This window comes from Embiotoca jacksoni, unplaced genomic scaffold (assembly GCF_022577435.1).
Source record: "Embiotoca jacksoni isolate LCO1_2020_lvr unplaced genomic scaffold, fEmbJac1.0.p SCAF_2, whole genome shotgun sequence".
Classification (NCBI taxonomy): Eukaryota; Metazoa; Chordata; class Actinopteri; family Embiotocidae; genus Embiotoca; species Embiotoca jacksoni.
The window spans coordinates 19,862,783-19,872,118 of record NW_027185340.1 but is presented as its reverse complement, the minus strand read 5'-3'; positions in this window follow the sequence as shown (position 1 = coordinate 19,872,118).

The window sequence follows — 9,336 nt, the reverse complement described above, 5'->3', positions numbered from 1 at the left end:
CCAGCTGTGTGCTTGACGATGATTGGCTGATTAACAGCTGACGCCGACTGCACTTCTTTTGGACAACTTTTTTTTTAAAGTATTTGTTGTCAGATGCTCTCAGACAAAAGACAATGTGATTAAGAGCACCAATTTATAGGATGTTGTCAAATAGTCTATAAACTTAAAATCAAAAGTTAAAAAAAGTCGACTTTATTTCTTTCCACAACACCCATGGATAACACAAAATGTGATGGATTCCCATTATTAGACCGGCAGCAAACGGAGGTCTGATAATCGATGATATTTGTCTGACAGATAGTTCACTTTTAGGTTTTTTTTTGTTTTGAAAAAATGTGAACATTGATGAAGAAATTTTCATTGTCTGCTAGCACGGTTAGTCAGAGCTTTAAAGCAAGTTTGAGCTCTTTGTTTTGCCGTCCTGGTTGCAATTTTTTACTGTTTTCGTTGACTTTCTTTGCTCTTATAGCAGTTCTCTCACAGCAGACAGTGTTTCCACAAAATACATCGTATTTATAAAACTGTTTTCAAGATACTCAAAGATTTAAAATAATCTGAAACAACAGAATCAAATATGAATCACACAGCTGCTCTTAAAAGGGGGATCACCTAGCTGGTAAAGATCCAGATGTTTTGTTCAGGAGTTGGTGGAGGCCAAAAGCAAAGCTAAAAGAGAGAAAATATTACACCGACGCGCAATCCTAAGTCACGAAACAAGATTAGACGTCCGCATTTTAAAACGTCTCTGAAGGTCAAAGCGCACATCTCGCTTCACATACAGCGTACCATAAAAAAAAAAGAAAAAGACTGTAATAGTAATACTGTCGAAGCACCGGTGGAGTTTCATAATTTTTTTATTACTATTAAATGCCAGGAAATAGCCGAGCAAAGAGCTGCAACAGAGCGGAGAAATCACATTGTTGGAAAATGTCACGGCCAAACTTCCTCTGAACTCTTGGCCTCGGCCTCACAGCGAGACGGCCTGCTGGTCGGCGGGAGCTTTCCCGCGCACCTCCTCCCTGTGTCTGCGCGAGTTTCCCTCCGGGCGCTCATCTTTTTCTTCTGCGGTTCAAAGACGGGCGGTTCGGTGAGTCGGTGCCTCTAAATTGCCTGTGGCCGTGAGTGGCAGTCTGTCCGTACGTGTCACCTCTGTGATTGACTGCTGACTTGTCTGGGCTGCAGCCTTCCTCTCAGCCCATGCACCTTGAAATAGGCTGCAGCCCCCCCCCCCCCTCCCCCCTCCCTCTCCTCCCGTGACCCTGCAAAAGCAATAATTCCCAACAGGGCTGCAAGCACCTGGAGGGGAGAGGAGGGGGAGGAGAGGGGGGAGGGGGGTGGTGGTGAGGGGGGGTGCCTCCACAGCTCTGCAGGTGTATGTGGACAGATTGTAGAGCTCAAAAACGGACCAGCAACACACAGACAGGAACGTAGTGTAGCTGTAAATTTGTCCTCTTCAAATGTCAGAAGATGTGAGCTATCTATTGCACAACAGCTCCCATTACACCGCAGAACGGCTCGACATTCTTCCTAGGGCTGTCAGTTTAGTCCTTCGGAGACCCGTTATTAAAGTCTTGTTTTCAACATTTTTGATCTCTTGCTGTACCAGTGACAAATACATCTGAAGGCAATAGCCTCATCTAAATGGAAGGGGGGAGGGGGGGGGGATGTCGCCCCTGTGCAGGTAATTGTTTCTTACTGAAAGTCAAACAACACAGCCCCACAGCAGGTGGAAATCTGCATTTAAATAGTGTTATCCTCCTGACAGGAAGTCAATTTGGTGAAAAAAAAAAGAGAGAAAAGCTGGGCGATTGCTTTGCATTGTTTTTAGCAGGCAAGGACAAATCAAGCTGCTGACGTCTACGTTAAGTTGACAGAAGTTTTCTTTACAATTTTATATCCTGGTAGAGGATTTAAAAGACATTACGTGTTTTTTTTTTTAATGTATGCATTCCCTCATGTGTCCATCAGATGTCACTCTCCCTGCATCCCTGGATTCTGATTTTCCTTCTGAACTGTCGAGACTAACATGCAAACCGAATGTGGAGAATTTCCTCCGGTTCTGTAATCGACATGTACGCAGCAAAGATGAGCACCCGACTCAGTGAGGGTGCAGACATCCACTCAGTCTTCACATGTTTCCATAAGTGCCTCTCTTTTTGTGCAGCAGTGGAGGTGAAAGGTCTGAGGAGAAGGAGGATTTAAGGTCCAGACCGGCACCGTGTGCAAAATGATGCGCAGACACCGTTCAAAGAGACTGCAGGAAGGTTAAATACTCGTATGTCACAGCAGGCAGACCCGATTTGACAGGGCATTTCCTTGTGGAACATAAATTGCCGCCGCTTTCACTCCACACAGCCGTTGTCCTGATTCATTTGACGGCTAATGACACACGGACCGCGGTGATTGGCGGTCCTTGTGCTTCACAGAAAGAAAAGTAATATCTTTTTATCTTCAGTAACCGGCCAGAAATCAGATGTTGGCTCACTCCAGTGAGTGCCAATCACGGCATGGAGGCTGACACGCTTTGCGAACGTTGGCCGCTCCAATGTCAAGATGGACATCGCGCAGGAGACAGCTGGTTGTTGCTGCTTTTCTGCTGATGCGGTAACAGAAGCGGCGCCACGTTTCCTGCAGCTCATGTGTTTTATAGTTATTACGTTCATCAGGATACGACCGCTACCTTGCTCGATGAAATTTAAGAGCAAAGTCAAGGCTTTTCATTATATTGTTTATGAGTTAAACCACAAAAAAAAGGTGGGATTATACTGCTTAGCTCTGCAGCACGATTTGAGTCCGGGATATCGTTCTGGTTTCGCATGGTGTGACTGTAAGTGACACATTGGAAAGGTCAAATTCTTCAGAGGAAAAAGGCACAACAACACGCTGCTTACACGGTTTCAGCTTGTCGGACGCTTGCCAATTCCTGAGTAAGTGGAGCTAATCTAATGAAGCTTCCCACAAAGTCACTTCAAAGTGGAAACGCTGGCTTTTTATCAAAGCAAATGCATAAACAAGCACCTGCAATACAAGCGAAGTTTGTACATTAGGTTTCCAACTTGAAGTTTACAAAGAATATTCACCCTGTGGTAGATAAAGGCTGAATCATTGCGCTGCGGTATCTTACCTGAGAGCAACTTTTTACACACTGGTAACGTTAAAGGAGGTTTATGTTTTCTAATGACATTGAATTTGAAGGACTTGTTCAACCAAAGATCGAAGTGCATGTTTAAAACTGACAGAAGTTTTCAGACTGTTTTACTTTCTGTACACGTTGTAGTCTTGAAAAATGTTTCCCATCAATTTACACTCATGACAATGACAATGACAATTTAACAACATGCTTTTAGACATTTTTTTTTGCTGATTCATTTAAAGTCTGAAACTGAAATGTCATTTATAAAAGTATCCAGACCCTTATCTCAGTGCTTTACAGAAGCCTCTTTAGCAGCATCTGGTCTTCTTGGGTAAGTCTCTGCAGGCTTTGCACACCAGGATTTGGATCTATATCGCTTTAGTTCACTTTCTTGCTGAAAACTGTAGCTCTAAGCCGAGGTCTTTACACTCCGGAGCATTTTCCCTTCGAGGACCTTTCTGCCGCTCAGAAGCATCCCCATCGCGTGACGCCGCCACTACCGTGCTTCACTGCGGGGAAGTATGAGCGAGGCGACGAGCAGTGCCTCGTTCCTGCTCATATTGAGCTTTACTTCTGACTCGAGAGATCATTTTCTGTCTCATCAGATCAGAGAATTTTTTTTTTTTTTTTTTTGCAGTTTTACAACTCCAAGTTTCTGAGTGCTTCAGTTTAGCTTCTCTGCCATAAATTTCTGATTGATGAAGTGACTTTGAGATGGCTGTCTGTTCAGCAGGTTCTTCTTCCTCTGCAGAAGACTCTGTTGGTGGTGGTTGTTGGGTTATCTCTCTGACCAAGGCTCTACTTGCTTTACCGGTAAGCCAACGTAGTCTTTGTGGTTTTAAATGTCCTCCATTTTACAATTATTCCAGCCACTGTGCTCCTGGGAACACACAACGCATTAGAAATGGTTGTATCGACTTTCGCTGATCGATGCTTCGTCACTCCTTTATCGTGGTGGTCTACAGAGAGTTCTTGGACTTCATAGTTTGGTGTTTGTACAGACATGCGGTGTAAATCGTTTGGCCCAGTGCGTACGTACACACAGGTGTGTGGCTTTCTAAACTACGTTCAGTCAATTCAGTTTGCCACGCGTGGGCTTCAAACAAGTTTCTAAACACATCTCAGAAATAATTTAATGGTTTGAATGCATTTACAAATCAGAGATCTCAGGGGTTTTTTTTTTTCAATAAATATGCAAAAACTTCTAAAAATGTGTTTTTACTTCATTATAGGTCGGTTTTTGCTGCTGCAGGTGTTGGGAGCAAAAGTGAATTTGGGGAAATGCTGAACTGGTTGTGTCCATGAGTAAAGTGTGTGAAAAAAAATCCCTGACAAACGCGGACCACCGCTCAAGCGTGATTTTGATTAAGCGATGCAATTTAAGACTATTTACTCACGGAGGTTACAGCCTCTCTGTGCTCCGTGCAGGTCACGATGCTGCGCTCTGTTTGCGCACCACAGTTGCAGTCTTGGACCCTATTGATCTGCCCTCGTACAAACTGAGGATCGAACTGTGAAAATGACAATAAGCCTCGTCAAATAGTTTATAGCAGCTGAAGCACCAGTGCAGAATCCTTGGTGTCCTTTTAAAACTTAACTACACGCTCATAAAGGCTGGATCTGAGGTTAGTGTTGTTGTTGTTGTTGTTGTTGTTGTGCCTTAGCAATAGTACGTCTTTCTCTTGTGCTCTGCCTTGAAATCTTCAGGGCGCCCATGCTCTTATTTCCAAAAACAGTTGAGAGATGGGAGAGCTTCTCTTTGATTCAGAGTTCCATATTTGAAGCAAATCATTTGCACTCATAGCGGTGATGCAAATGCAGACCATTTTTTGTTACTATACTGTGAAATCACATTTACATGTTGAATTTGCATGAAGCATCCCTCAGCCTCCCTGTGTAGATTAAAAAAGGGTTTACAGAGCAGGTTTCAGCAAAAATTTAAGTTGTCACCCCGCAAAGGCCTTGCTCCCGTCTCATCCTCCTTTATTTCGATTTTCCTTCACTGAACTACAAAGAGCATGGTCAAGCTGAAGAGGGGAAGGGTGGAAGGAGGACATCAAGGTTGTTGGGTTTCTTTTTTTTTGTTATCATTCGGACTTGGAGGAGTCAGGGGAAGAAGAGTGGAGATAAAAGCGGCTGAAATCTGAGGGTTGTATAGAAGTGGATAAGATAGAGTCCAGGAGGACGTATCAAGGAGACAGGCACAGATGTGAGGGATGATAGGAGTTTGAAGGAGGGACGGATCCACTCCTCTCGCGGCTGAGAGCAATCAGAAGATGGGGAGAGAAGAGACGACTCCGGGGCCTGTCCGTCATATTCTCTTCATCAGCGCCTCTTTCATCTTCGCCAAGATTATCTCTTTTTAAAAAGTCACAGATAATCCTGATACGGAGCGCTTTAGAAACAAGATAAGCACAGATTTAACATTGCATATGAATCTTAATGTGACCCATAATGCGACGTGCCAACCAACCCCAAACAGCACTGAAAAGAAGGTGCAACTATCAGCATATAAACCTAGTGATAAGTCCAAGTCTAATGATGCATGTTTTGCATTATTATTTCCAGCGGAATGTTTAGTTATTCCCCACAAACCTGTGCAGGATTGCCAAGGTAATATCCTTGGCAGAGTGGAAGGTATTTGCATAAGGATGTTAATGTGTCTGGCTCGCGATCGTAGATAGGGCGGAGGCAGTTTTAGAATTTCTCCAGGAGGTCGGGTGTGAGTTGGCAAATGTACACATTTAGGACATAGAGGAGCAGATGGTGAATCTGACCTTAGCGAGCAATTCCAAAAAGCCAAAGCTGTGTTTTCCCAAACAAAGAGCGTTACTGGATGTCACATTTCAACAGTCCCCCTTCCAAATAGGATTATTTGTCACCAAAATAATCATTATCTAACATTGATATGGTGTAATCAAAGCAATAAAGGATAGGACTGATGTGATACAATGCTTTTGCTATTGTCAACAAATATCTGGTTTGAACGACCAAACCCAGTAAAGCTTTTGCCCAAAGTGCCTTTCAACAAACATCTAGGAAAAATGGGAGAAACTGAGAAACTGAGACCCTGCAACCACTTAATCTCTTTTGTGTCACTCTTATCACGGCTTGATTGCTTCATTGTGCATGCAAACCTAGATGTCTGTACAGTATGAATACATAATCTACTTCATTGATCTGACATCATAATGTTGCTACAATGCAACCAAGTCGTGGAAAAGCACTTTAAAGTCTGAGGACTCACTGCTCCAAAACTGGTTATTAAATGTTAGCCAGCAGCATTGTTCGGCAATGAAGAGGTCAGAAAATAGATGTTTTGATATGCGCGGCTCTGAAATAAGAACGTCAAACTGCTAACACGGCCTCAATTAGGTTAAATTATCTGTCCAACTTGCGTTTTTATTGGGTGAAAAAAATAAGGACCTGCTAAAGTTGGACTATGGCAACATCCAGACAAACAAAGCGTCCACAGGATATACGCTGACGAGCCAAAACATCATGTCTTATATGTTTTCGGTAGCCAGCAAAGATCTGCAAAAGGATCTGCAAATGTCTCCACAAGCTTCCCCGTGTCATCAAGCACCAAGACTCTAGCAGCAGATCCTTTAAGTCCTGGAAGTTGTGCGTTACATCCACTGTTAATCAGACTTATCCCAGCACATCCCCCAACACCCTGCTAATGGTTTGTCCTTGGGCCGTGGTCGGCACTCACCACTGCTGACCGGGAGCCTCGCCTTTTGAGAGATGCTCTGAATTAGTTATCTGGCCATAACGATTTGACCCCTGTCAGAGTCGCTCCGGTCTCTACACCAGACCATTTCTCCTGCAGCCACACTGACTGTATGAGAGCTGACCACTTACTGTGCAATAAGGTATTCACCACATCTGCCACCCTAAACAGCAAATCTGCCTACTAATTTGTCTCAGCTGGATTAAGAGATACGTACATCCCATGGAAAAAGTTGACTTTTTAATCATTTTGGAACAAGCGAATCTTGACCCTCGAAACTATACCCATAGGTAAAATGGATGTGCTCAAACAAATGACACATAGTTCAATTTATTGATTTAAATCAACGAGTGCACCACTATATTCATCACACTTTCAAATCCAAATTAGAATCAGGGGACCAATGATTAGAACCTCCTTCGGGAGTGATCGGTTTAATCCGTCTCATTTAAACCTCTGACATGGAGTGTCTGCTGATGTCAGTCTAATGACAAGTACAAGGAAAAAAAAAACCTTCGCATCGATGAATGGTCACAAATTTCTGCAAGCCGATGTCAGAAACTTGTGGACTTAGTGCAACGCGCCGATAAGAAGTTATTTCTGCTAAAAGCAGCAAATTAAGCTTGTAAGGCCAAGGGTGAACTTACTTTTTCCACAGAAGAATATTGATATTTTTGTTGAAAATAAGACTGAAGAAGATAATTTTCCTTGTCGAATTACTGGACATCAAAAAAATAAAAATAAAAATCCAGTTATTTCTATGGGATGCACTTGTTTCTTCACATGACTGTACGTAATGAAACCAATAAAATCTGAATTAAAAGCAGGCATACTTTGATATGTTTGGACAATTGCAATCCCTTCATTTGCTTTACAATTGTGTCCTTCTTGTCAGAGTCTGAGAGCAATATTTCTGCTGCAACCAAAAAGCTGTCTGTTTTTGCCCGAGGAAAAATCCATACAATCTGAAAAGATGCGTCAGCTGCAGAAAACCTACTGCGGATGAGGTTTTACTGCTCTATTTTCCGTTTCCTGAAGTTACTAGCTGGTGGAATAAATTGATTGAATTGTCAGTCTGCGGATTGGAAATGGTGCTCCGTGTTACTGAGCTCGAAACCGGAGATGGGTTATTGCATACGAAACGGTGTTCCAAATTTGTTGGCCCATTTTAATTGAAATTTCCAGCGCTATGTTCTTTTTTTTTTTAACTTACGAAAACTTTCCATTTGCATCCGTCTGCAGTTGTTTTAGTTTTATCTTCGGTTGCTGCATGCCCCCGTGTGTTCCTGCATTGTATGTATGCTAGCATGAGACGCCACACAAGTGAGCAGTGTTGCCAAAATGGTGCAGTGTTCATGTCTTTAATTTTTAGCAACAGTCTTTTATTTGAACTCATTATATATATATAAAAGGTTATAAGTTTACAGTGCGGTGAACTGTAAATGACCCTCCACCGGCCCATTAGTAATTAACTTATTTAAAATAACTTTTCCCTTTTATTGTGGTGCTCCAGAGGCCCCGCCAAAACTGGCATATTTAGAGTATTTTGTGAATTGCGTGTATTGGCTGCATCATCATAACTATCAGCTGCCAGTTAAAAGCTTGGCAAGCAGGACGAGGCTCACAAGCCACGCAATGAGTAATACCGCTGTATATAGAGGTTCGCTAATTGGCATTCGACCTAATTATGAATCATCTTTGTAGCTGTGTTTATGGTGGTGAAGCGTTGACTTTCCCTACTTTTTGTAAGATCTTAACCTCACCTGATTTTCCACATGTATTTCTACAACCAAAAGCTTGTAGAAGTGAAACATGGCCATGGCCAGGAAAAAAAAACCCTGTGTTGCTGCTCCAGTGCTGCATCTCGCAGATCAAAGTTGCTGCAACGACAACAAAAGCCTCTGAGCCGGGTGACAGGTGTGGTAAATAACCCTGTTTGTGACCCCGGAGATTCCTTTGAGGACGCTGCTTCCAGTTAATAAGGTGTGAGGCGAGCTGTAGTGCTTCTGTCAGGGCAGTGGGTAGAGTGCTGCCAGGATTGGTATTTGGGGGGAGGATTTTAAAGCCAGCGTGTCTCTCAGACTGGTCTGGGGTTGTGATACAAGCGTCACTGCTTCAAAGGCTTGTATTGTGGACCAGAGAGATGAGAGCACAACTGCAGGTCCGACGAACAATCTTCTCTGAGGAGCTACCTGGAGGGGGTTTGGAGTGGTTGACATGTGCTTGTAAAAATAAAAATAAAAATAAAAATAAAAATAAAAAGCTGTGCAGCTCAACCTTCATGTTACATGGAGAAAATGTGGAGTTTTGTTTCCTGCCTTGCTTATCGACAAGGTTCAAAAGAAAAGAAATCAACAGTTTTGATAGTTGATTTCCTTTTTCAGTTCACTGCAAATTATACGACGGTTCTGGCTTCCATTTCATGAGGATTTGTCCATATTCCCTGTTTTATATTGTTATGAAGTTCAAA